The sequence below is a fragment of the Siniperca chuatsi genome, linkage group LG4 (assembly GCF_020085105.1).
Source record: "Siniperca chuatsi isolate FFG_IHB_CAS linkage group LG4, ASM2008510v1, whole genome shotgun sequence".
Lineage (NCBI taxonomy): Eukaryota > Metazoa > Chordata > Actinopteri > Centrarchiformes > Sinipercidae > Siniperca > Siniperca chuatsi.
The window spans coordinates 13,395,004-13,422,832 of NC_058045.1; the positions used below are offsets into that span (position 1 = coordinate 13,395,004).

General features: G+C 40.1%; 1 protein-coding gene and 1 long non-coding RNA gene across 18 annotated transcripts in view; both read right to left on the reverse strand.

The window, feature by feature from the left end:
* Positions 1 to 7,797, reverse strand: part of mef2aa (myocyte enhancer factor 2aa) — a 63,030-nt gene extending 55,233 nt beyond the window's left edge. For 12 of the 15 annotated variants that reach the window (XM_044194043.1, XM_044194041.1, XM_044194039.1 and 9 more), the window contains exon 1: positions 3,816 to 4,007. The gene's annotated coding sequence lies outside the window, so the exon portion shown is untranslated. Of the gene's footprint in view, positions 1 to 1,025; positions 1,153 to 3,815; positions 4,008 to 7,540 lie in introns of those variants that run through there. The other 3 variants (XM_044194031.1, XM_044194030.1, XM_044194035.1) reach the window with 3 other exon arrangements.
* A 9,678-nt stretch (positions 7,798 to 17,475) lies between these two features.
* LOC122875179 overlaps positions 17,476 to 27,829 on the reverse strand; it is a 19,596-nt gene continuing 9,242 nt past the window's right edge. For 2 of the 3 annotated variants that reach the window (XR_006377765.1, XR_006377766.1), the window contains exons 2-3: positions 25,916 to 26,471; positions 17,476 to 23,278 (exon numbers count right to left, since the gene is read on the reverse strand). This is a non-coding gene — a long non-coding RNA (uncharacterized LOC122875179). Of the gene's footprint in view, positions 23,279 to 25,915 lie in introns of all 3 variants that reach the window. The other variant, XR_006377764.1, reaches the window with a different exon arrangement.

Here is a 27,829-nt window from a genome sequence, read left to right on the forward strand (position 1 = left end):
TCTGACTCCCAGTACTACTTCACACGCATACCAATGGCTCATGATCACAGCACATGCAGACGCCACACAGAAAGAGGGCCAGGAACTGAACCAAGGACCTCCTTGCAGTGAGGTAGCAGTGCTAGCCAAAGGCCCACCATGACCTATTTAGCATTAATCAAACTCAGAAAGAAAAAATTAATAATCTCTTGACGTGAAATCAAACTATCAAAAGTTTTTTGCTTTAAATTCATAGTTTAGGTCTAATTTGCTGTACAACAACGGACAGCTATTTGTTTACCAAAAAAAGCAGCAGAAGTCTTCTCTCTTTAGTCTACAGGGGACAGTCTTCAGTTGACTGCGGTCTAAAACATTATCTGCCAGGCTCAAGATTCTGCATCCAACCTCAAGGTCTCACAGGAAAACGCTGGAATCTCCATATTGATGATAGAGTTCCAATAAACAATGAATCATGTTACTAAGATGCTTTTGTTAATCAAAGAGAAAGTTGAATAGTTACAATGTGACAGTGAGTATTATCACGGCACTTTTATTTGGAGTGATCTTAAAAGAAAATTTTAAAAAACACCAGTTCAAGCATGCCATAGTACCTAAACTAAGTAAAGTAAATGAACAAAGAAAAAAGGAAAGACAATTATTAATTTTAAAAAAGTGTCCCAAGTCACCTCATTTGAATTTGTCTGTGAACTTGTACAAACGTTTATCTTAACCTGAACCTTACCTTATTATAGCCAGTTTCATCAACCAAACCAACCACAAAACTGTATTTAATGTTCTCCCACTTTGCCAGAAAAGTCAACTGTACTTAAACCTGACTTTAAGATAACAACCAGCCCTGTATAGATGCCACTACAATGTTGCAAAAAATATAATTTAAATAAAGCAAAAAAGATTTAAAAAATAGATTCACAATCAAGTAAAAAAAAATTAAAACATGTATAAAACAATTGTAAAGCAATGGTAATATCCACAATTGCTGTAATGTTATAGCTAAATTTGCAGTAGAAAAGAACATCTTGGCTTACCAAACAACCAAAGAAACACTATCCTCTTTATTGGACCAAGAATGTTCAGCTTCTATCTCTCTTTTTTTTTGTCAATACATCCTTGGCTTTCAGCTTTCTGGTGTTTTGTCCTCCATGGAAAAATGTCCTGGGAGGAGGAGAGTGGAGGAGAAAGACTCACTCAGTGATTCAGAGGCATGGTGTAAACGCCAGCATTCTCTTTCTGACAACCAGCGTTAATTGCAGATCCGACTCGCCCACACACTCCACATTTCTCCTGGAAGGAGAAGCTGAGACACTGAGATTGAAGTGGGATGAGGAGTGCAGTAAAAGATGCTGCAGCTGCCCGTTCCTCACACCATCACCACCTCTCATTTCTCCCTTTCCACTGAGAACTTGTGCTAAGACGCTAACACGCACTTACGCACATTTACAGAGACATGCAGGGGCACACAAACATAATATGGAAAAGGCTAAAACATTTAATAAACAGTGGCAGTCATCGTGGAATATCCTCCATCTAGCTCGCATTACTACATCATCACACCGTTGATCAAATAATACAGGGTGGAATCGAATAGATATATTATTAAACCTCACTGTGTGTGTTTGCGTATATGGCTAAGTTTGAACATTTGGGGTCTCTGCGGTTAGAGCAACAGTTCACCGCATGTATGAGAAAAACATTTATGATGGCTCTATCCGTGCCTTCACAGACATCATATACATTCCTTTGACTAATATACGACATAAATTGTTGATATTCATTTTAGCAGCATTGAAAGAATCCCTCATCTACACATTAGACATAAAAGCTCACGTGATGTGGATCATGAGCAACAAGGCCCATTACTGGCGAAGCCTGAGGCAGCACAGAAGTTAATGACTGCAGATTGGAGGGTGCTTTACTGCTTTGTTTTAGGAATCACTGGCAGACAGCTGGTATGGTAATGTACATGCAGTAACATAAAATGGACAGTGAAAAATACAAGTATGCTTTAATACTGCTGCAACAACTCATGTCCCTGAAGAATTACTTTAACAATAAAATGTATCATTGGTTCGACCTGATAACTGAGGGACATACTGTAAGTAGTAAAATGTTTACTATTGGGGTTATGGCAAAATAATCATTTTTAAAGGTATAGTAGTAAACAATACAACAAATACACAGATTTTAAGGATGCTGATACACAGTTTGAATTGCTGGATTTTATCCATACAATAACAAAAAACACACTTTACAAGTTGCAACATGTCAGAACAGAAAGTTTTCCAAAGACTAAATTCATACCAATATTAACTTGTAAAAAGAGAAACGAATAGAGAAGTGAATAAAAACTACTCCCTCTGTACAGTGTTAATGAGACATGTATGGTGATAGGCATACACTAGACACATTTGAGAAGGTCAGGTTACTGTTGGCCATTACCCACTCTGGTGAGGGGTCACAAGATGCCCCAGAGATTCAAAGAACCACCAGACAGCAAAGATCCTCTCTCACAAGCTCTGTTACAAAACTGCCGAGACAGCTTATCGGAAATTTACTGTGCACTGTCCCATAGCCTTTCACTTTAAGTAATAAAAAAAGTGTGATCTTCAAGTGATCTTCTAATGTAGCATGAAGACAACAATTACCTCCAAACATGTTACATCAATTAACCTGATTCAGTTGATCTTATTTCAGCTTTAACCAGTCATTAACCACCATCATCTCTCTTAAATAAAGTAATGACAAGTCAAATATAAGGACTTGAATCAGTTCATGATGTTAAAGTGCCAAAATAAAATTACCTTAGACTTGCTGTCTTGCGACTACCTGTGGTTGGCAGGTATTACAGTATGTTGTAGTTATACAGACAACACGGGTGACAACATGCATGGCAGTAAGCAAGTGTAATGATGTCATCTGCACGGGCTGACCAGCACTATCTAGATTTACCACTAAAGTCAAGCAATTATCAAAACTGGCAACCTTTAGCGCCCATGTGCAAAACTCAAAATTAAATAATGATTTACTATATTTTAAGTTAAAGTAGGTTGGAAGGGTTAACATGTTTTATAGAAGTTGCATAATGTGCAAACATACAATTTGCTGTAAAGTCAATATCAGACCGCAACTTCTATAACCGGGTTGTTCACTGTGTGAACTGTAGCCTGCTGTTGTTGTGATGGCTCAACAGTGTTATTATATACACATTGATTACTATTTTGCCCAAACGATGCGCATGTTTTAATACAAAGTAGACTACTGTTTAACACTTCACACTTTAGATCCCACGATTAAGGGAGTTTTAAGATTTATAATTCACAAACGGACCATCCTGAAGGACCTAAAGTAAAGCGTTTTACCGGCGTATTACTGTTTAAGATGAATCCTCTAAAAGTTTCTCGCGATTGACTGATATCAACAGCGCGCGCGTTTGACTGCACCCTTTAAACAGACACTAAGACATTTTACGGCATCAAAATCGTACTGATAATGTAACATGACTGTTAAGTGACACGACCCATCTTTTACATTCTGTATCTCATATTCGGCAAATACCCCGGAGAAGATAGATAGATAGATAGATAGATAGATAGATAGATAGATAGATAGATAGATAGATAGATAGATAGATAGATAGATAGATAGATAGATAGATAGATAGATAGATAGATAGATAGATAGATAGATAGATTTACAGTTAATGTCTACGTCTCCCAAATCCACTCTACGTCTCCCTCTTGCGCTTTTCTACTCTCACTCACTGTAGCTACAGTACCGCTGCCATACTCCGCAACATTGTTTCTATTTCCGTTACTCACCTTTACTCCCAAGTCAGTCGCCGTGTATAGACACTCTATATCGGTGGCTCCAGTGGATAAACGTAATTTCAGTTCACATTTACACGCTGACTGCTATTTTAGGGGGAGCTGACAAACTCAGAAAAGCCAGTCTCCCTCTTGTCAGTGAGAGACTCCTCCCCTTATCTGACGAACTGCCTCCCTCTCTCTCCGTCCTCTCTCTCTCTCTCTCTCTCTCTCTCTCTCACGCGCGCACACACACTCACACACACACACACTGCCGTCAAAACATTAGAACAAATAGTAAAAGTCTCGCATACAATACAGTGACAATGAATCCGAGTGGTCATACAACGGACAACACATAGCCTACTTTACTGATAACTTTACTATTAGCCTATATACGTATACATTCGTTTTTTAATATACTGCTGTTGTTTGGTTCGTTTCATAATCATTATAACAACTCTGTTACAAACAGCCCTGAGGATGAGTCAGTTACAGTATAAAACAGACTAAACTTATGGAAACTTTGGCAGAACTAAGATCCAAAAACAACTAACAAACCTATCTGAAGGAAAGAATAATTACTGAAGTACAATCTGTTTTCTTCTAGACTGACTTTAAATTTGGACAACTACTTTCCAAAATTACTCGGCTCAGCCTCATCACATTAGCTACATTTGACGTCACATCTCTAAGACAACAGCAGAGGAATTTGGTTTGAAGGGCACTCCCCACAGCCAATGAAAATCTGCAGCGTCTGTCAAGAAGCCAATTACAGGAGGAAGGCGGGACCTGTTTGACTCGCATATGAGCATGTCACGTGTATGAGCAGGATCAGAGGAGGTGTGGTACCTGGCCCAGCGGGCTGTTTTTACTGGCTTTTGGAAGCAGGTGCGATAGAAATCCGGCACAATTATAATCGACTGTTTCAATTATGTATTTAATATGAATGGGATGAACGTGTGGCCAAGTTTAGACGGGGTAACTACATGCACATGGGCAATTATTATGAAGAAATGCAGCAATTTAAACCTATTACAAGTTAATAGGACTACCTGTTTCACATAGGGCTTGAATACAATGTTGGAAAGTAAGTAGATTTACTCAAGTACATATTTTACTCAAGTATTTTCTCTTTTCTGCCAGTTCAGACACATTTGTACTTTTATCAGAATCAGAAATCAGAATCAGAAATACTTTATTGATCCCCGAGGGGAAACTCTTGTTACAGCAGCTCACTATCATGTCAGTGCACACAGGAATAGAAGTACTAAGCAAAAAATATAATACACTATAATACAGGTCAGAAAATAAATTAAGTACCAAGTGGGTTTTGACAGCTATAGTTAGTGGAGTTTAAGATTTTATATGCATATATAAAATCTTCATCTTAGATTGTGTACCAATCTTAAATTTTGTACAAAATCTATATATGTTTACTCAAGTAAATTTCTAAATGTAGAACTTTGACTTATAATGAAGTATTTTTATATTGTGATGTTGCTACTTTGAATCCTCTGCTTCCACCACAGCTTGAATACCAAGTGTACCTGAAATCTTGTGGGGCTCAGAGGAGCTATGCAAGTTGCACAAACATTTAAAGGTGTGTCATGTTGCTTTTGAATGACTGCTTCTATATCATATGACTTCATCATTACAAAGAGTCACCAGACTAAGACACTTAAAGTTTGAATATACTTACATTCCTCTTTTTAGAAGTAGCAGTCAAAGCAATCTGGTATCTCTGCAAACAGAATCAGTGATTTGATGGCTCCATTGCACTGGCTGAATAGTGAAGCAATGCATGATTATTTAGACATCCTCTTCTAATTGCATCCTGTGCTCACTAATGAAGGAAAAGGGGTTTCACAAAGTATGGCCGCTGCCATATGTAGCTCATTTGTATTAGTCTAGCATAGCCTGGTCCCTAGTGTATTGTGCTACCTTTTTCACCAGTTAGTCCCAGTCCCAAAGGAAAAGGCCCTGTCTAGTCTTCCTCATCCCTCCTGATTCCTCGAGGCTCTAGGCCAAGGAGTCACAACTGTCCTTAATGGCTTTTAATGTCCATACAAAACATGTCCTGCATTAAATATATATATATAGGTTAAATTCATAATAGTTGCATTCTTCTTATGTCATAGTTTATAACAACAAACTGCAATAATGGTGCAATTTAAAAGATAATTGCTTTAAGTTTATTAAATTTAGTCTGCATTATCCTGCCCTTGGCTCTTGGCCGTTCAGGTTAAATGGGGGCGTGATTTATGGCCACGTGAGGTGATGCAGGCTGGCTCTTTTTGCAGTTTACTTGAGCTTCGGCCCACTTTTGCTTTTCAAACTCAGGCTCCAGACAAACAATATTAAAGCACGCACAAATTCCACCTGCCAGGTTTTAACAGGCCGGTATTGGTATAAGAGTCACTTTGTCCACTATAACCTCTGCCAGTTGAAGATAACCGCACGTTACATGTAAATGAATGTGTGCATCACATCATGCATGTTCATTCATAGTGAAAGAAAAAAGCTTGTAGACTAAATTCTAAACCAAAAGGGAACTGTTATTGTTTTTATGGTAGCGATAGCAACGCTTCATTTATAGTACTCCCTTCTCCTTCACACACACACACCAGCCCTTTGTATTGCACCATAAGATTGCAGCTACATTGTAGGGCAAGTATTTTAGCTTTTGAATGTTATTTGCTGCCCTATGTTTGTTTTTGTTTTTCAATTTTATGGTGTATTCATGAGTACCAAATGAAAGTTTTGGCAAGTTTTCATTGAGAATACTGAGGCACATTTTTTAATTATATCTGTAATTCATATGGCAATTATACTGTAATACAATTATGCCAAATTAATTTCCTTTATTATGTGGGTGGCTCAAATTGCATTCCATGGCATGTTGAACCCAAAGGTGCTTATATGGTACAAAATGTACCACAAAAGCACTGATTTCAAAATGTGACAACAACCTAGAGAGATGTCGATACTAGACATCAGCTCTGATAACTTCTCTTCAAACCGAAGTCCCTGCCCAAGCCCCTCATGCATAATTAAATTCATCTAAATGTCTAAAAAGTATCTGTTCTCTGTGATACTTGGATAGAACTGGCTTTTTTAAAAACGCATTCACCTTTTCATGTTATCTACAGATCAAGATATAGGCCATCATTAATACTGCTGCAACATCATGTGAGTGTAGTATTCTAACAATTAAGCAAAAGTTGTAAATTGTTTTCTGTCTTCTGAAAGTATTTGGTCCACATGTTATTCTGCTCTTTCCTCTACATTAGACAGTAACAATAGTCGTGACAAAAAACACTCCCCAGCTGTTTTCTTGGAGTGTTTTCAATCAGTAAACTTTCTGCTGTGTAGTGGTTCGTACTGAGTTCAGGCTGATGCTAACTGACAACAGTGTGGATGCAAATTGCTTTCAGCATCTCCATTAACAGCACTTTTGTGTCGACGTACACCCCTCCCATCTTCCCAAAGTGATGCCAGCAACAAAAAACATTGATGTTAGCAAAAATACAACCAATACTAAGGAAGTGATTTACATCAGCTCATTAAGTTTCACCTGAACATGATGCTACAGTATATGTGTTAAGATCATTTCTCAAATCCACATAATCACACAAAAGATAAAATTTGAATTAGATTCACTAAAGACACCTGAACCAATCTCGAAACGACATGAGCGTTAATTGGCATCACATTCCATCATGACACCTGTGTCTCACCTGTTTGTTGTTGTCACACGCCTTTACAGAACCTGCTGTTCCAATCTCCACTTTTCCCCCTACAAGTCTTGACTTTCGTTATTTCTTCTTTTCGTTCTGTCTACAACTCTTCCTCTTCTTTCTGCTGCCTTTGTTTCACTCTGCCCATTGATTTACCTCAAAGCCAGACCAGCTGGCTTTGGATGCTTCCCTCCGAGCCCGTCTTCACACCCTGTTCTTCCTCTTGTCCCTTGGTCTCTCTGCCGGCAGTGAGCAAGGGGTGCAGTGGTTTGAAGGGTAGGACCCCACATGGACATAGACATGTTGGGCATGCGTTATGCGATGGGGCTTGGCTCGGGGCGCTCTGGACCAGCCACAGCTGTCAATCATAACTCCAGAAGGTGTTGAAGATTTTTCCTTCTTCTCACAGAAGGCTGGAAAGAATGCAAAACTGTAATTTTCTACAACATAGTGAATAGCAGAAAATGCGAATAAGTTTTTGGTCTGGTTTACAGTAAAACAAATCTTCATAATGCAAAAATGTTTCATGTAGATTACAAACATCTTTTTAAAACTATTTATCAAATGTCCATGTGAGGTAGGGTTTAAATGGGGGCGGGGGGGCTATTTTCTATGATATAGTAAGTGATGTATTTTAACATGTTGCAGGGATATGCCAAATAACGGTTTGTTCCAGCAAGGCTTTGATGCATGACAGCTGGCATTTCCAACATTGTGCCAGACCACAAATAGACCCAGACACTCTTTCTCTACAATTAAAAAAGGGGCACGTCTCATGCAGCAAGCTTTAGTAGGCTATATAAGTCAAGTTTGATCTACAATACGATAGTGAGGAAAGAAATAGATGTTTATTTTTTAAATGAGAAAAGTGCAAACAGATCACTGACTCACAATTTTCTGAGACAGCAATCCGACCTCGAGCTCTGAAATAACATTTCATTATCTGAGGCTCATTAAAACACCCCACACCAATCCCTGGTCCTCTACTCGATGCACACTATACATTCAGTCGTGGCACAAACACTGCCAACAAATGCCATACTGCGGTTTCAGTGACTTTTGAGATATCAATACTGAAATATTAATTTACCCATTACATACAATTCAGTGCGAGTTCCTTACATAACCACCAAATGGCTTTATTAAACAAAGTTAAGTTGAAAGTACAAACTTATTCAAATATAGAATGGTTTTTACAGTAAAGTATTGTGTTGATTGATTTAAATTATGGTTTCAAAGGGCTAAAATTCTCCACCCACAGTGATTTTAATTATATTGATGGTACAAGACTCTTCCAACAAAGTCGTATATAAGGAGACCGCAGCAATGTGTTAGCTAATCAAGATCAAGATCTAAAAATACTCCATGTCTTACAGTCTGGATCGCTTCTCTCATTACCCAGTGTAATTAAAAGTAACCAAGGCCTGTCGACTCCAAATAGCATAGAATAGCACACAATTGCTAATGTAAAGGAATGACACTTGAAATGAAAACCCTCATGATATCAGTTCGCTGAGGAAAGTGGAGCAGATAACACAGCGCTATGAGAACTCCAGTGAATGTGGGTCAGTAGAGAGGTGTCCAGTTAGGTTTAGTGGTCAACTGCAGTCAAATGTTCTTTTGCAAATCAAGACAATGCAGTTGCAGTGTATTTGTTATACAGGTTTAATGACAGGAACGACTTCACATGTGTTCTGTGATGTTTTTTTCTCTTGTTTACATCTCACTTCTGTACAACTTTGACACTCCGCAGTAGGGTTTGTGGAGCGTCTGTGCTCTTTCTGAGGCAGAGAACGACAACATACAAAGGTCTTTATGATGAGCTGATGATCTCTCTTGAGATTACTAGTCTCTTGGGTTTCTTAAAGTATTCTTCTCTGTTTATCACACTGCTGAATGCTTATCAGCTGCAAGGTGGAGTAGCCCGAGCATCTATCCTGTCTTGTTTGCTTGATGGGCCCCTTTTTTCCCCCTGCAGATGTACAGAAATCCAGATAATAACGCAAGCTCTTTAATTATCTCCAATATTCACATGAGCATATAGCTCCATTTATAAAATGTAGTCTCCATTGTACTGAGCTCATTAAAAATTGAACAAGGTCAGGAATGAAACTGTTCTTACCATTACTCATTTTGCCCCTAATTTCAAGTATGATTTAATGAATCACCTAGAATGACTCAAATAATTCAAAATGTCATTCGTTGCTGGGTGATATTAGCGAATTTCATACTTACAAACATACATTTTTGTAAGCTAAATGAAACAAGACACTAAGTTTTTTCTAAATACATTTCTGTGATTCCATTTATTGAAAAAGAAAGAAAAACAACATTCATGATGCCTTGATGATGCCTTTTCTCACTTTTAGGGGAAATACATTGATGTTTTATGAGACATAAAGATAATTTTGTACTTAAGCATTCACTGTTGGCTAATTTCACAGATTTTCTGACTTGATGATTGCATCATAAGTGAAAACCTTGTGTGTGTGTGTGTGTGTGTGTGTGTGTGTGTGTGTGTGTGTGTGTGTGTGTGTGTGTGTGTGTGTGTGTACGTGTGAGTTTCTGACATCGCCAAAGCCAGTCGGCAGGTGCCATCACTTCTCATTCCCACTATGTACAGTGTAAAGACATGTTGAGGACGAGCAGGATCAAGGGAGTCTGCCAAAGGGAACGTGTGGGAGAGACCACTCTAATTTCTGCCTTTCAGCCAGTTCTTCTTGGCATTTCAACTATGATTCCACATCAAGCTAATGCTAATGTAATTCAGTTTGTCAGAGTGTATAGCAAGAAAGCTAAAGATATCTGAATATACTGTCACTGTTTACCTGTAGGCAGCATTTAGAGAAAACACAGGGTTCTCCTCTCTGCTACGTTAGACCTTTTTAACTGATAGGTGGCACGCCAATGAGGCCTGAAATATAGCGTATAGAAGGTCCACATTTTAAAAAAAATACATAGAATGTTTTTCCATATACTAACTTTTGTTTTTGCTATGATATTTTCTGAATTGCTGCTACACTGCTGCCTTTGAACACTGAGCACAATATTGCATGCATATTCCCTCACAATGCTCTATTACTGCATGGTTGATTTCTAAAAACCTACCCTATCACACAATGTAGGTAGTAGGTGCCCAGTTCTCACTAAGCATTATGACTCATACCAGGCATAGAGCAGCTATCCAACTCTAATCCACAAGAGATAATTTGGTATTCATGTTTTACAAACGTGCTTGAGAAAAATCCCTAAATCTTTTTGGCAAGTGCAGTCGAGAAAGTCGCACAAGCATGTCATCCACCATGAAAAGGCAGCGGGATGGTTGAGTAAAGCGGGGCTTTGTCTCCTGAATTCAGCCTGAAAGACACTGCCATCATCAGCTTTCTTTGTTGCAGACTTTGTCTTTCCAGTATTTTACTGGTCTCTCAAAGGTAAATAGAGGCTTGACTCAGTGGGGCACATGCAGTTTTCCTACAACAGGTAATACATTTGCGTGTCAGGCCTGCGCGTCACAGATTAAACATGCTTTGTTTGGGATGATTTATGAGCACGATGTCGTGCTGGGTGCACTTGGCTGTGAGGAGCTGAGGTTTTGATGGTGGTGAGGGGGTAGCAGGTGGGGTGGTGGGTTGGTGAGTGTCAGATTTGTCTTACAGGAAGACTGATCTGTAGCTGCTCCGAGGGTGCCCACTGCAACACACACCTCTGTCATTAATCACACACAGCCTCAGAGTACAGAGCGCTTTGTCTTCTCCTCCTCTCACACTATTGCTGCAAGCTGTCACTATCCTGAGAAAAGCTTACTTCAGAACAACTATCAAGAAGTAAGAGAAACTGCTGGTGCCTTTGTGAAACTGTAGGGTAAGTATGCATTCCCGCAGAGAAAGATATAAAGTTGCAATGCTAAAACAGGACCCTTTACGTATTTCCCACATCACAGTATGGCAGCTGTTGCATGTCAGTATCTCTACCAGTCACTGAAAAAAAAAAGTATTCTATAAAACCAAAAGATCCTAAACTCATGTTTGAGTAGTTGCAGTATATCTTCTGTTAAGACATTGCTTGACTTTAATGTCTGCACTATTTTTATTTTGTACTCTTCCTCCTTCAGAGAAGGTTACCTAGATATACGGAATTAAGATCATTCACTATCCTTACAAAGAAACAGCTGATTCAGCAAGCTGGACAGCTGAAAGCACGTTGATGTTATAATCCAAATACAGCTGACCGTTGATGCCCCACTTTCTACTGATCTCAGACACTCACTTGTTCCATTCTGAGCTTGAATTTTAGGTAATTGATCACAGCCACAGCAGTAGTATTACATTTTTTTTAGGGTGATTTTTGACTTATAGCTGAGCATCAAGAAACAACATTGTTCACATTAGATTACGCTGCATACATTTGGCTGATGCTTTTGCCCAGAGCAACATACAATATGTCCATTTAACCTCCTTAGAAACAAGAGCATCCCATCCAAACAAACGACTTGATGTGTTAGTTGCGCATGAGATGTAAACTATACCTGTATATTCTCTATGACAGTTTCCCTACTCACAGTTTGACATTTTATAGCACAAGTCTATTAAACCCTTGTCTGACATCAGAATCTCCCTTGTAATTTACTGAAGTGTTTTCATGGACATAATAGGAATAATAGGTGATACTGTGGCAGGAAGAAAAGGGGTTTTATGAGATCCAGAGAGGTGAAAAAGTACAGTAATGGCAAGGGCATAGAAAGAGCACAAATAACAGAATAGTGCAAGCAAAAAGTACAGAAGGTGAGGAGGAGTCAAGTCTTGAGTCTGTGGCTCAGAAGTTTAAGTCCTAAAAAAGCAAATATTCAGAAAAGAGGCCAAGCAGAAAGCATAGCAAAGCATAAAACAACATTTTTGTTATACAGTACATACTCAGCATGAAACTGGTACCTCTTTTCTTTTATGTATTCTCTGCTCCCTGAAACTGAAAATATCCACTTCAAAACCTATATTTCCTTCACACTGAAATATGGGCTAAAATTTGCCATCTACCCTAGGCATCTCATAAACAGTTAATTTCTGAATGTTACCCTAGGTGGTCAGGAAGGGGAATAACGATCTGTCAAAATAGAGCTCAGGTCCACAAAGCGTGCTTTCAGTGTGGAGGGCCAGATATGTGAAGTACATAATTGCATGCACTGTTTAACATTTATTACATTCAGTACACCATTGCGGTATGTTTATCGTAACATACCAGGCAAACAGAGTTAATGTGTGCCTAAGCAAATATTTGCAGCACTATATCAAATTCAGCTACCAAATTAAGGATATCAGAGAGGCCAAATAGGGTCGTGTGTGAAATAACACAGTTGTTAGGCCATCCACTGTTCCATACACAGATTGCCCTATCACACGGGTTGTTGAAGTGTTTGCACACAGAGCTTTGCCGCCTGCAGGCTTATATATCACACTGTGCCTTATTAGGAGCTTTAACAAAATCTGGCTTTCACTAGCCCCCCTTAGTCACCACTCTGAGGGCAGCAGCCTTCAGGACCTCGGTTTGTAGACAGCCCCGTTTAAATGCCTAGTCCCCCTAAACCAATCAGGGCAGCGTACATGTACTTGATAGATAAAAGGCGAAGAGTGGAGATATTATGGCTGTGCTGTATAAACTCATATCAGAGTTGGTCTAAGTGATATGCTTCTTCCTGTAAGTGGTGTAGGAGATCAGACACACTCAGCTTTATTGGATGTCATGGCTTGATGTGATTCAGTTTTTATTTTCAATATATTGAACTGTCTATTTAGATGTGCACCACAAACTCCTTCACATTATTCTTATTCTTTTTCTAAGTCAAAAAAGTGACTTGTATTGAAAAAAATTCTCAGAAAATGTCATTAATAACCATATTTTACAGTAACAAGTTCTGATAACCATGAAGAGAGCATGGTAATGGTCTCACGGTACAAGTTCAGCTGTCAGACAGACAAGCCATTTACTTTTTTTACTTTTATGCAAAAGTAATGAGCAGTGGTCCAAGAGAGTGAACCGCTGACCCATAAATTGATTATCTCCAGCTGCACACTGACCCACTGAAATGACTTCACTGTAATCGTTGAAAGTTATGATGTAGTCTGGGTGTAGCCTAACTGTGTCCTATTGCTTCAGTCACCAAAATAGAGGACTCCATTTTATTATAGCATGCTGGGAATTCCCCCCCATTTCCTTACGCTCTTGACCTCCCACTCTCCATTGTTTGTGCGAGGAGAGGGTCTGGGGCCGGAGTAGCCCTTGCAGCTTTGCCAGGCTGACAGATCGGCTCGTTGTGCCCTCTGCTGCTCCGTCTGGACTGCGGCTCCATTGTTCTGCCCTCTCAGGCTGAGCCGCGGGGCAACTCCTCACCATTGTGTCTGACAGACCTGCAACCTGATACCACGGCAGCAGGCGCCTGCCTCCGTCCCTGTGGAACACTGATGCAGCATGTATATGTGCATGTGGGTGTGCATGTGAGTGTGTACATTACGTTTTAATCAGGGGCTTTTAGCAATCAAAACCATGCAAGTGGTTCACTATCAGACAGGAGAAATGAACATAATCCAGTCACCATAGGCACAGAAACAAAACTGGGACTATACTGAGGTAGAAACTATGCCTACAAAGGCCGAATGCTCCTATTTAGTAGCAAACTACACACTCACAGTCACATCGTTACTGCAACAAGAGGAAGACTGACATCTTATCTCACCTCCACAGAGAAATGGAAAAACTGAGGCTGAAGAAGCCTGTGGTGCAGACACAACACAACAGCCTATACACATCAAAGCAAGCCCCAACCAAGCTGAGCATGCCGTTGTGTGTCACTGAGGAATAGTCCTCTTTTTATGTAACACACAGATGATTAAAGAGTTCAACACAGCAAGCAGACTAATGACTCCACTGGGTTGCAGCAGAACTCAGGAGAGAAGAAGGCAGGGCCTCTGGAGGATACTTGCTGAAACAGGGATAGGTTCTAAAATATACAAATTTATTCATCAGAAAGCAGTCTTTTTATGTCATCGATGTGTGCCTATGTGAGTGTGTGCAGGTGGCAGAGAGTGAATGTGAGCAAAGAAGGCGGAGGGGGAGAGAAGGAGATGAGAGAGAAAAAGAGATAGCAAGTCTGATACTATCAGCCTTCTGTGAGCTAAAAAACATCAAGCAACCGGTAACATCCACCATGGAGAAAAACTGCAACTCTGCCATAATGTTGGCTTCACTTTCTGCATCTTCGATTTTTCTCTAATAGTATAATGGATATTTTAAATATCATTAATAAGTTATCTGGCACCATTTTAACAGGTATAAATTAACACATTTCTTTTTCTTTGGAGTTTTCATTTGCTGTTTCCTTAGTTTATCATACATGGTCATGGAGGCTATATTATGTACATATACAGTATAGTCAGATTTATTTGGTGGATACATAGACACCATTGAGTCCCTTGTGAGAGGTGACAAAGTGATGAATGGTTGTGGTGTCTCTGGGACAAAGTGCAGAAATTATTGTCAGTCACTATAGCAGGAGGGATTAATGACCACAACCTAGTGGCAAAGGGTAATCATATGAAATTAATAACAAAGCATCTTCAGGCATAGAAGGTGCAGAGTTTGACCCTATAATCCTATAAGTTTCATAACACTGCATATTCATTTTGCAAAGATTGTGTAAACAGACCTTAAAATGTTTCTGTTTGCTCGGGTAAAAAGAATAATAATTGTATTAGAAATCCACATGGAGTATATTTAATATACTCAGTATATAACATTCATTTTCATCATATATAGTATATATAGAGTATCATATAGGTACATTAATTATCATTATTGTATGTTTTTGTATACTATATCTTACAATATACAGAATATTTTGACAAACTATTCTAAAATTCAGTGTCTCATTCACAGTGATGGACTATGTTTTCTATGCCACTGTCAATGGGCCAAATACAGGAGCATGCTTATACTACTTAGAAAAATGAGTCAAACTTGTCCTGTAGTTTCATTTGTCTGAATTACAGACTTTGTTTTTGACACAGTAGAAAATACATTAAGTTTGAGCTCCAATGATTTTTGATAATGAATATGTTTTATTCACAAACTGGCACTAATGCTACAAGGACCTTGCGTTGATTCTTAACCCTGGTCCTTTCTGGTTTCTGCGTTCATCTGCGTTAATATGGTTTTCTCCCACTCTCCAGAGATCCGTCAGTCCAGGTCACATTCAGTGTTGCCACATCGTAGCAAGACATTGTTTAAAGGTGCAATGCGTAAGAATTTAATAGATTTAAGAGTTTAAAACATTCACAAATTATCAACAAAATGTGAAACAGTTTTGACGTTATGTCAAAGACATCTATGTATTGTGTTGCAGAGATATCTACTGAAGCGAGCATGCTAACCAATAAGCCCCAGCCTGTCCTGTCTTGTAATACAACTTAGTTCCTCAAGAGGCGATAGTCCAATAGTATAGCTCAGGCCTCCCCCCATAGTTTCAGCTGGGTGATGTGTGAGACCGGCAAGTTAGCTACTTTACACAAGCTCTCTTAGCTTTTTTTAGTCTAATAAATAAACAAAATAAACTCACAAAATGTCAAGAAAGGAAATATTCGTACACCTATTTTCCCTATTAAACAGAAAAATACAACCATACACCTTCTGAATTGTTTCTCTCTTTTACCGAACTAAGACCAGCTAATAATTGCCTTGTTAGCTCATTGTAAAACATACTTCATTCAAACTCTACAGAAACAAAATAAAACTCACCAAAACTGCCTTGGTTAGTCTTTCCACTGTTCCAACAATCACCAACTCTGGTTTGGTCGAAAATAAATGAAAGTGCAAAACAGCTGTCTCTGCCTCTCTGATACCTGACCTCCCTCTCGCTCCTCTCCCGCCTCTCCTATCCCCACCTGAACCCGCCGTGTCTTCGTCGTCCCCAGAGTCAGAGTCCTGGTCGGAGCCGCTGTAAATCACCTCGGTACTATATTCCCTGTCATCAAACTGGCCTCAGTTGGTCCCGGTCTGGCTGTGTTTACTGGGAGGCCAGTATCGTTGCCAGCTCGTCCGGCTCCAGTTCTGGTGCCCATTTCGGTGCCTGCCAGTATTCCTGCTGTCTCCCACCGCAGGCCCGAAAACCTCCTCCTTCCAGCAGTCCAAAGCTCCTGTGCTAGGACGCTAAGTTAGCTGCACAGCTAACTGAGCTAACTAGGTAACGGCAGTTAGCAGCAATTATGACCTGATATGTGATATGTTGCCCCCTATTTTGTATGTGTATGAGTATGAATTTGACAGGTGGAGAGTAGTCTCAATCTTTACAGATGGCACCTTTAAAATTGCAAATAGCAGTGTTTTGATCATTAGGCCTGCTATACACAAGGCACTGGTACAGCTGAATGCAGATCTGAGTCCTGGTAGTTTTTAGAGAACATCAAAATCTTAGTTAAATGTAAATGTGTTTCATGGTGGAACATAGTGTACTGTTTATATATACAGTATATCACTGCTCTGTTTTCATTATGGATTGGTATTGGTTTTCATCCTCAACACACCCTCCAAATGGGAGCGAACATAACTTAAAGGAAACTTTTTGGATTTTGATGTTGAATGCCATATATCCTTGCCCCATGATGACATTGAATTTCCACCTTTTTTATGAATTTGATGATGTTGTGATTCTGTCTCTCTATGTCTCTCTCCATCACCCATCCATTTTCTATACCTGCTTATCCTGCTCAGGGTCGTGGGAGGTTGGAGCCTGTCCCAGCACACACTGGACGAAAGGGAGAGCATATACTGGACAGGTTGAGAGTCTATCACAGGGCTCCTGTACTTGGTTTGTCTTTTTTAATTGTTACTTTGTTGTACCGATTGATGAGGATGTGGCTGTTTTTTCATTACCTCTATTCAGTCAACACAGATTTGACATTTGTTTTTAATCATGTAGTCAAGGGAATAAAGACACTTTTTTTGAGCGATGACAACGTAGTGCGCCTTGAATTTTGGGGGGATTCCATTCCCTCTCCTGTTGACATAACTCTGAGGCTGCTGCACACCATTGTGCTCTGAGAGAAAACAAATTCCGTCCTTAGACTGAGATGCTATTTTTACAGGTAGCCAACAGACTCAGTGTGGAAACTCAGTGTGATAAGCTGAATAAGCCTTTACAAGAACACATTTGTAAAACTCTAAAACTACTTAGAAAAATGGCGCCATTACAAGAAGTTGTAAAAAAGTCAACAGTAATGTTTATGTTAATACATATCAACATGTATTTAACATACAGTCTATTTTCTATCATATATATATATATACTTTATTAGCATAACCAAAAATCACAGGGGAAATCAAAGAGAGAATTTGAGATAACATGTTTCAAATCTTTTTACTCAAGTGTATTTGAGATTTCATCCCATTTGGTTCCATTTAAATCATTTTCAATTCAATCTAATATAAATTTCTGTTTAATTTCAGTTTCATATCCACAAGAGCTTTTGCTACCCCTTCTCTTTAGTTCAAGGCCTCTTTTAGAAATAGAACATAATACCCAGAACATACATCATTTTAGAGGAAGAGCTCTTCATCCCTGGATATGGCATAGAAATAGTAAATGCAAATCCACTAAAATGGTTACTCCTCATGAGTGCAATCCAGCAGGGATGACAACATAAACAATGGTGCAGATAGTTGTTCAAACCAGCTGCATATTGCTATTGTTAGGATTAGCATGGTAATCTCAGGGCTGGAAAAGCTCACTGTAGAGACACCTGATCAGCTACGGTGGATAAGAATTTGTTCCTTTTCATTTCAGACACATATTACAAACAGCATACCTCCATATTATGATGGACATTTAGGTTGATGTTGCATGAAGTTGAAAATAAAGACCAAAATATAAGAGAAGTTTTAGCAAGATAGAAATTATGAGAGAGACAATGTAGAGGAGGACTATAACCAGGCAAAGGAAAGGAGGAAGGAAAATATAAAGGAAGAGAAAAGAGAGCAAAATGAGAGCTTGTGTTTGTCTGGATGGGCAGAAGGCCTGCAGAGCTTGGCAGGAGTCCTGCTTCTGACAGCAGCTGCGGCCTCAGTTTTATATCTTAAGGTGGTGCCTTGACTCCACACCAGCCTTTCTATCTCCAGCTCTCGTGTTTTCAATCAGAGGGGACCATAAATTATTGTCAGCAGTAATCACAGCTGTCCACTGTGGGCCTGCTGAGGGGTCCCAGCCTGTCCTGGTGCATCAAGTCACTCTGGATCATGGCACCTCTGATATGGGCAGTAGGAAGGACCTGCAGCGGGCTAAGACACAACACTAAAGTTTAAAAGAGGTGCAGTTTATCCAAGAACCTGAAGCAAATGAAAATGATCTGCTGGATGAAGGGACTGAACTCTTACTTAAAGGAGCTATATATAAGAATTTAGGTTTAAAACATTAAAAAATTAACTAAAATTATGAACAGAATGTGAAGAATTATGTCAAAGACATCTATGTATCGTGTTGCTGAGATATCTACTGAAGTTAGCATGCTAACCAGCTGGCCTCGGCCCGTACTGTCTCATAATACCACTTTGCACCTCAAGATGTGACAGTGAGTCACTGTAGTGTCCAGTCTGCCTTCAGTCTCAATACTATATTCCCTGTCGTTAAACTGGCCTCCGTTGGATGCTCTATTCGGTCCCAATCTGGCTGTGTTCACCTGGAGGCTGCAAAGCTCGGTTCCCTTACCCGCTCCAGCTCCGGTTCTGGTGTCTATTCCAGTGCTGCTCCCCACCAGCATTCCCCACTGGGTCCCCCCCAGTCCTGAGCCTGAAAACCTCCTCCTCCCGGTGGTCCAAAGCTCCTTTGCTAGTGGTGTAAACACCAACACACCCCAGTGCCCCAAACTCCCAGTCCAGGCAGTCAGTGAGCAATATAACCGCTAGCTGCACGGCTAACTGAGCTAACTAAGCTAACTAGCTAATGGCAGCTACAGTTAGCAACAGTTAGCAGTTATGCTACCCCCTATTTGTTTGGAGCATGAATTCGACAGGTGGCTACTTCTTACATGTTGCACCTTTAAAGGAATAGTTCAACTGAAAATGACAATTCACTTATGATACATCATTTTCAGTTTCTGTGGACATTAAATCACAGTTCTTCCATCAACCTTCATCTTTTTACAGCTCCATAAAACATTTCCAAAAATCATGCACCTTGTCATTAAATATACATAAAAATATAGGAAATTATAAAGGTACAAATAGGACTTTCGACCCATCCAAAATTCTTTGTTAACCTTGTTATCCTTAATAGTTTAGGAGAAAGCTCAGATGAAACTTCCTCTGTGTTTATTTTTTGTTAGAACTTCAGGAGAGTTTTGATGACAAGGGGACAAGTTGTTAACTACTACATATTAAATATCGGGTGAACAATTCCTTTTATTCTGTAACATTGGAAAGCAACACAAAACGACAGATTGTACATCTGTGATTAAACATGATTATTAATTGTTGCATTCTTAAAAAAAAAAAATGTGGTTTCATTTCATTCTAACCCTGAATGAAATGCGAGAATGCCTGTTAGATTTTCACTAAATGCTGGCACAGCTCTCCTCCCTAAAGTCGTAAAGCAGACAAAGTGGGTTTCCCCTCTTTCTTCTGTCCGCAAAATTCATCTGGCTCTTTTGGCAAGCTGCCCGGGTAATTGTGGCATGGTCTGTGTTTTTCACGACAGCACTGTTATTTTGCTGTGAAAACTCTCAGCATGGGGTGGCACACCCACCTCTGGCAAGACACTGCTGTCAGAGCTGATCAGCAGAGAGCAGCCTTCCCTTTCAATTAGCCTTGTCTGTCTAAGAACAGGGCCAGGAGCACCAGCACACAGCCACACAGGCATCCAGTGAAGGAACAGCAAGGAGAGCAGGTGGGAGGAGAGAGGAGAGCTGGAGAAGTAAGCCCCAAAACTCCAAACGGGGACTGAAATACCCTCCACTGCTGTGTGCTAAGTCCCTGTGTACCAGAAAGGGCTCTGCCATGGCACGTCACAGTAAACATACGCAGGCTCCATGGAAACACAGCCATTTGGCAGAAAAGCATGGGATGAGATATGGCACCAATGAGGCAGATAATTCCCTGAATAACTATATCTTCCCCCTTGTGTGCTATCACAGTGATGAAGAGTGAGAGTGTGTGAAAGAGAGAGAAAAAGAGAGCAAGCGGTGAAACAGCCATGTCACATGTTACCCATGGAGTTACATAGGAAACAACAGCACAATTTACATGGCACTAATCAAGACACAAATTAGAGGTTGTTTGGGGAGCTTATGAACAGTGTTGAAGGGGCTTGAGGAGGAGCGCTGGGAGTGAAAAGAGAAAGGGTGGCAGCCATGCCCCTAGGTTGTTTATTACAAATGCCACATCCAGGTGGGATTTGCAGAGTTGCACCCTAGCAAACATCTTTCTCTCAGTGGAAAGAGCCCGAGGTGGAGGATGGTAAACATGGGCAGCTGTAACACAAGAACAAATGTCCCCATGGGCTTGGCTGGGGATTTTCAGTGGAGAAACTGCTAGGAGGAAGTACTGTATCAATAACCTTATCAAGTCTGTGGACATTCTTAGCATTCAGAATACTGCTTGGAGATTCAGTTCTGCAAATTTCCATTCCAACACCATACTACCAACACAGTGCAGTCAAAGTAGATCCAGCCTGCTAAGTAAGTCTGACTGGATGGAGAACATACTTCAAAGGCCTGTCTCAAGTTGAAATAGAGCACAATCTCAACACCTTGAGCCCTTTCTTCCTGTTTCAGTGTTTAGTTCACCAAAGTCAAGTGCGCTGAATAAAAGCAGGCAATAAGAAGTCACAGAGAAAAGAAGGACTGCATGCAATGCTGCTCCAATTTTCCAAGCTTCATTTTTCCCTAACAGTTGAGGAGATGCTCTACTGTAATGAGTATCATGTGTTTCAAACTGTTGTAGAGGGCCATTGTACCTATAAAACCAGCAGCCTGGAACCTGGAAAACCCATCACTGACTAGAACTTGTAAAACTTCAGTGTGAGTACAGTAAAGTATTTGTCATGACTGTCATTATTTTTATGCCACCTCCCATTACAGAACACTAATTAGAGCATGTCTTGTTGACAAAATACTCTCACTGCAAGGACAAGGTCCACTTAGTAGTTGTTCTGGGCCTGTCGATCATATCACATGATCTTCATCAGCAGATGAAGTTTACCCAGTTGTCATGGAATTGTAGATACTCAATTTTAGATTTGTTCTGAGCACTTTTAAGCCAACATTAACAAGAAGTGCTAGGAAAAAAATGGAAACTTGATCATCTATTGAGAACTGGTAAAAAAACTGCTGATGAAGATCATGTGATTTGACCAAAAGCTGCAGAACAGCTTTTTTGTTAACTGCTGTTTCCAGGGCATTAAGGAACCTTCAAGCTGCATCAAAATCTTGGTTGAATGAGAGATAATTGTATCACAAGTGAGGCCTCCAAATGAGTAGTTTGTTCATTTCTCAACATGCACTATAACAAATCCAGGCTAAAGCCATCTGTTTCAGTGTATACATATTGATCTGCATGCTTGTACATTTTTGTTTTTTATGTCAGAGCTACTGCAGGGAACAAGACAGGACATTGTTGTTTTGTGCATTGATGAGGATGTGAGATACTTGAGTGAATATAATGCTATTAGCAATGCAAATGTAATTCTATTAGTAGTGCAACGTAAGACCACAGAGCAAATCTAATAAGAGAAGTTGTTATCAATGTCACAGCACCAAGGCAGTGTTATGACTGTTAAGTGGCAAGGATGACTGTATGTGCTTTTTTTCCATTAAGGACTGGACTCAGTATCTCAGCACACTTTCAAGCAATGCCAAACTCCAAAATCCAGCTGTTTTCTTAGGTCTCTGGTTCCATATGCATCCTGTTCAATCCATATGTAACTGAGGATATGACTCTATCTCTTTGTTCTTTTGCCATTCACAAAATATCAGTAAGACATTTGGGGGATATATTTATTTCATCCTTATTTAACCAAACATATCATGATATTATGGTTTGACTTTTACTGCTGGAGAATCACAAAAATTATATTATAAATGTTGATGATTTAGAATACAGAATAAACTTCTAATCTCTTTGTGTGAATAGTTTATGGATATCATCCATCTGTTGTGCAGATACAAAATTGTGTCATGTGAGCTAAGATTTTGATAAAAGCTCTATATTTTAAAGTCTAGATTTAAAAGTGTGTTGATTAGATCATTTTTAGTTCATAAAACATCCCATGTCATAAAAACATAGCACGTTATATACATTTATGTTTGAACATTTTGCAGCTGCTACTTGCTGTAGCTGCACATCATACAGTACTTTCAGGGAATAAAAGGTTATTGAGAGAAGACACACATTTAAAAAGAAGAAAGAAAGAAAATATAAGAATTTTGGAAAGGAGGAGCTGTAGGACTCCAAGTACAGAGGGAAGGACAACATCTTCTCTCACCTTTCCAGCTGATATGTGGGATGGGGGCCCCTTTGGTGAGCGTTGTTGTCAGCCGAGACAAACTGCAGCTCCTGGGAGTGCCCCAGATCTGACAGAAACCTCCCCCTCCATCAGTCACGTCATCTGAGTCAGTGAAGGAGTCTGCGCCCTGCTCGCGGTCACACTAACCAGGAGACACAAGCTGTTCCTCTCCAGGTGCTCATTAATGCACTTGTCCTTGATACCTCCACCATACAACAACACAAAGACAAACACATGCCTGCCGTGTTCTAATTACACTTGCACACACACACTCACAAAGATGTGCATCATGCATTTCACTAAGAGACTTGTAAATGTCAAACAACGGCAGACGCCCCTTTACTTCCCCCTCCTGCTGTTACTGTTCTTGTCTTTTTTTTATCGGGGGGGGGGCACACTGATAGGGACTGTTGTTGTGAAGCAGAAGCAGACAGAACAAACATAGTATTATGTAAAGATGGTTTGAGCCTTTGAAGTGGGGGACGTTGGGGACAGCTGAAAGGAGAGCCAGCACTGGAGTAGAGAGCTAGGCTGGAGGAATTCATCAAGCTTCCTCAGCAATTAGCATATGGACCTAATTATCATATGAAACCAATCCTCCATAACCAGCCTCTGCCTACAATATGACTTCCTATCCTACATTATCACCCATCCCACTGAAAAATGGTGAGCATGGATGACCCCAGTATTGTCTCAACATATCTTCAAGGCCTGCTTGAATAACTACCATACCTCCAATGTTCCTTTTTCCATTATGCAGTTAAGCTAGAAAGTTAATTATCTAGGAGCAGGGAGGCCGGGTCTCTTTGCTGGCTGCGATAACGATATGCTTTGCTGGGCAGAGAATGAAGAGGGCCAGCCCACCGGGAGCCGTACTGATGTCAGGCAATCTTTCAAAAAAGGGCCAGGCAATTAGATGCACCAGCGCTACCAGGGATGACTAGTGTTATTGAGGATACTGGCTAGCTTCTCTAATGGGGGTATTTAGGGCAATTATGATAAAGATGTCAGGGCGACCTCCCTGCGACTGCTGCTTTTACAAGGGGTGCCTCTAAGTGCAAGATCACAGAGCAGAAATAAGGAGTGACTAAAGATGTGGCCAGTCCCATGTGGAAGTCTTGCCACCAGCAGAACTGCACTTAAGACTTGTCTCATGTGGAAAATACTGTCTAGGGGTGCTAAATGGGCTAATCTGCCCTCACAGTTGAGTTTTTATGGGAATTTTGGAGTCTATTATGGCAGTCTCAAGAAAATAAACACTCCAGTGCTCAATTAAAGTGTAAAGCCTGGCTGATTTGTTTCCATTTAGCTTCATATTCAGCACATCTGGCCCAGGGAGAGATCAGAGTACTGTTACTATTTAATGGACGAGGGAAGCTGACCATCTGTAAGGTAGCAGAGCCCCACAAAGGGGCCTTTCATGTGGCTACTGTTGTACACTGCGTGCGACTGAATTGTTTCCATACACCCATTTACCTCAGTCATCACCTTTCCACCACTGGCATCCACCACCTCACATCAAAGTTACAACTCAGGGACATAACCAAGAGCTACTGGTCACCGCACACACCTATAACCAGCCAGCCCAATTGCAAAGTTAGCATATGCCATCCACATGGCTGGCATGACACTAAACACACACTGACTAATGTTTGAAGTAAGTTCAAAGAGGCAAAAGCAGGGGGAAAGTGCAACGTGGAAGCAGCATGTATCCTGTTTCCTCTTTTAAAACAGCCAAACAGCTGGTCATGCTCTTACAAAGTGCTCAATACATCTCCACGATTGTTTTTATACTATATGACTATCTGTGGATAATGCACCATGATATCCCTCTCTCTGTAATAACCTCTCTGGATAGATATTAGACAGTCAGGAAACAGCAACCCCACTATCCAGATGGAGAAAAGCTCTTCAGTGAAGCACATTCCAAAAGTAAGTGTTTCTTTCTGTTGTAGTTCGTGGAACAGAGCCATGCACTATTCAGGAGAGACTGGGGAGATTAGATATGAAGTTTAATGCAATAAAACCATCAAAGTACATGAGCCTCTAATTATAATACTGTAATGAAGGAGTGATGCTAGAGAAAATTAAGCAGAGAGAGAAATGTAAAGCTTAATAAACCAAAAATAATAGTTGTTAGCGATGCTAGCGGCATGGCTCTAGAGATGGCAATGTTAGCCAGTCAGTCCACCACTTAGGTCCAGACTGATATATCTCAACAACTACCGCATGGATTGCCATCTGCAGACGTTGCATGATTCAGTAGAATGAATCCTACTGACTTAGGCGATCCTCTGAATTTGTTGTAGGTTGACATTTGTGGTTTTAGTGAAATATCTCAACAACTATTGAAATAAAATTTGGTGCAGTCATTCATGTCGCCCTTAGGATGAATTGTAATAACTTTGATCCCTGAACTTTTCATCTCGCAGCATCATCAGGTCGAAATTTCAAATTGTCCAGTACTTTGGTTTATGACTAAATACCTGCAAAAATAACTGTCAGTCTCAGCTGCAGTTTGTGTTTAGCGCTAATTATCAATTAGCTAAACTAAGATGGTGAATATGGTAAACATTAATCAGCAGTTGTGATTGTGCGCATGTTAGCATGCTGACATTTAAGCATCGCTATGTATAGCCTCACAGAGCTGCTAGCATGGCTGTAAACTCTTAGTCTTGTTTGATACAGTGATTAAAATTGCTGTAACTTGTCCTGATGTAGATACTTTCAGATGTGTGTATTATTTTCAATATTACTGTTACGAGTATAACATTAATTTACCATATGTGAGTTATGTCCCTGAAAGTATCAAAACTACCAAAACAACTGATTGAATTTACCCATGAAACATCTGCACCTTTTTCCTGTGAAATGAAAGAATAACATAATATAAGGCAGCATTCAGAAGCTTTCATTCAGCTTAAATAATACAAATACCTTCATGATCCCCCATGGCCTGATTCTCCCTTTTTCCAAATTTACTCTAATTCCTAATTTTTCCTAACATTGGGTGCTTTTCATCATTTGTCTTACTCCTTCTACAAAATGCTACCAAAGAATTCCAGCATCATAAGCAAATGGGCATAGGGCCCTCTCTGAAATACTAGCCAATCAATCAGGTCAGATTTGCCCTTCTGGAGCAACAAGCCCCCATTCTACCCAGCCATCAGTCATGCCCCACCTCTGGTTGTCCTCTTGCCTTTTTTCACACCATCTCTTTCGCTCCACAGCTAACACGATGACTTATTATGTTTTCCAATTTGATTCCCCTTGATGTTTGCTCTCTAACTCACTCGCTGCCTCTGAGTTACAATCCCGTCTGTCGATTTTCCATCACCATAGCTGGAGAATTAGCTCCAAATGTTTGGAAAAGTGTCAAAAGCAAGCAGGGGGAACCTGGAGAGAAAAGAGAATGCTTTGAGTTTTGATCTTTTCTGGCTATTTACCTTTATCAATAGTATTTATCATGAAAAGGAATATCTGTTCTTTTTTAATACCTCCAGAGAGGTTTCTGATGACGGCATAATTGTTGTGCAGTCACTAAATTATCTTCACTTGGCGAGTTGAAAGTTTCCATGCACTTCTCTGCATAAGGTCAGTTTTTTTTTTTTAAAGGAGAGGATGTTAAAAAGCTTTCCATGACAAATTGCCACTTATACAAAAGTCAAAGCTTTTCCCAAAAGGGTGCAACATATGCCTGCACTGTATAAGGTCACCTTTAAGGCTACTGTGCTACACTGTGCACACAGCTACGAGGTGCATTTAAAATATCAGCTAAGCATCAATTAACAGTTTCATAGCATAAGTGATTAAGTGTTTGTTTCAATCATTTGCTGTAGATTGTTGTTGATTGGTGGGGTGAGTTAGCGAGGAGCTTCTCCTCCCTCTACAATTTGTCACAGGTGTAGAGAGATGAGATTAGTCAATTTGTCTTAACATAATAAACATAAATTGTGAACAAATCATCCTGAAAATTGCTGAAAAAGTTCATAATTCAAAGCTTTGCAGATACCCATTCCATTAAAAGCAAAGCATAACCGTACAAATTGCAGCAGTCTGAGTCATTTAGTTCCATTAGAGAGGGGTGTTTCTCTTAATGCAAATGGATAATCAAGAGCTCTGCATCAGCTCTGGACAGAGGACCAGCATGACCTGCTGTGTGTACATAAACCCCAGCTATAGTGATGGATGGCTGGCTTGACAGAGTATTTTCTGTGATGCAGTGGAAGAAGGATTCCACCATGACTCACACACAAACTTCTCAAAACACCACATGTATCATTGTCTGCAGATGCTGCAATGATGATGTGTGACAATTTCAAATTTGTTTGGAAGAGTAAGTGTAATGAAAGGGTAAAGGTGTGTGTGTGTGTGTGTGTGTGTGTGTGTGTCAACTGCATAATCAGGAACACATAACAGCTCCCTTGTCTGATTACAACAGAGACAACAGGAGTGAAAATCAGTCACCTTTGCTACACAAGCTCTACTCCTCTGTTGTTTTCTACTCCATCAGTGGACAACAGGAAGATAACAAAAGAAAAAGCAGAGAAAGAGGGTGCGAACAAGACCTACCATCCTTCCAGGAAGGACCCTGAAGGGTCGGGAGCCCTGAAAAATAAGGCTAATTTGAAGGTCATTTAAAGAGCGCCAGGCGGTGCAGCTCAGGAGGGGGGCCTTGGAACAAGTGCAGTGGGGAGCGGCTTGGGTTGCACCGCTGTGAGGTAGGCGCTCCAATGCTCTCCCTGGTGCTCTTC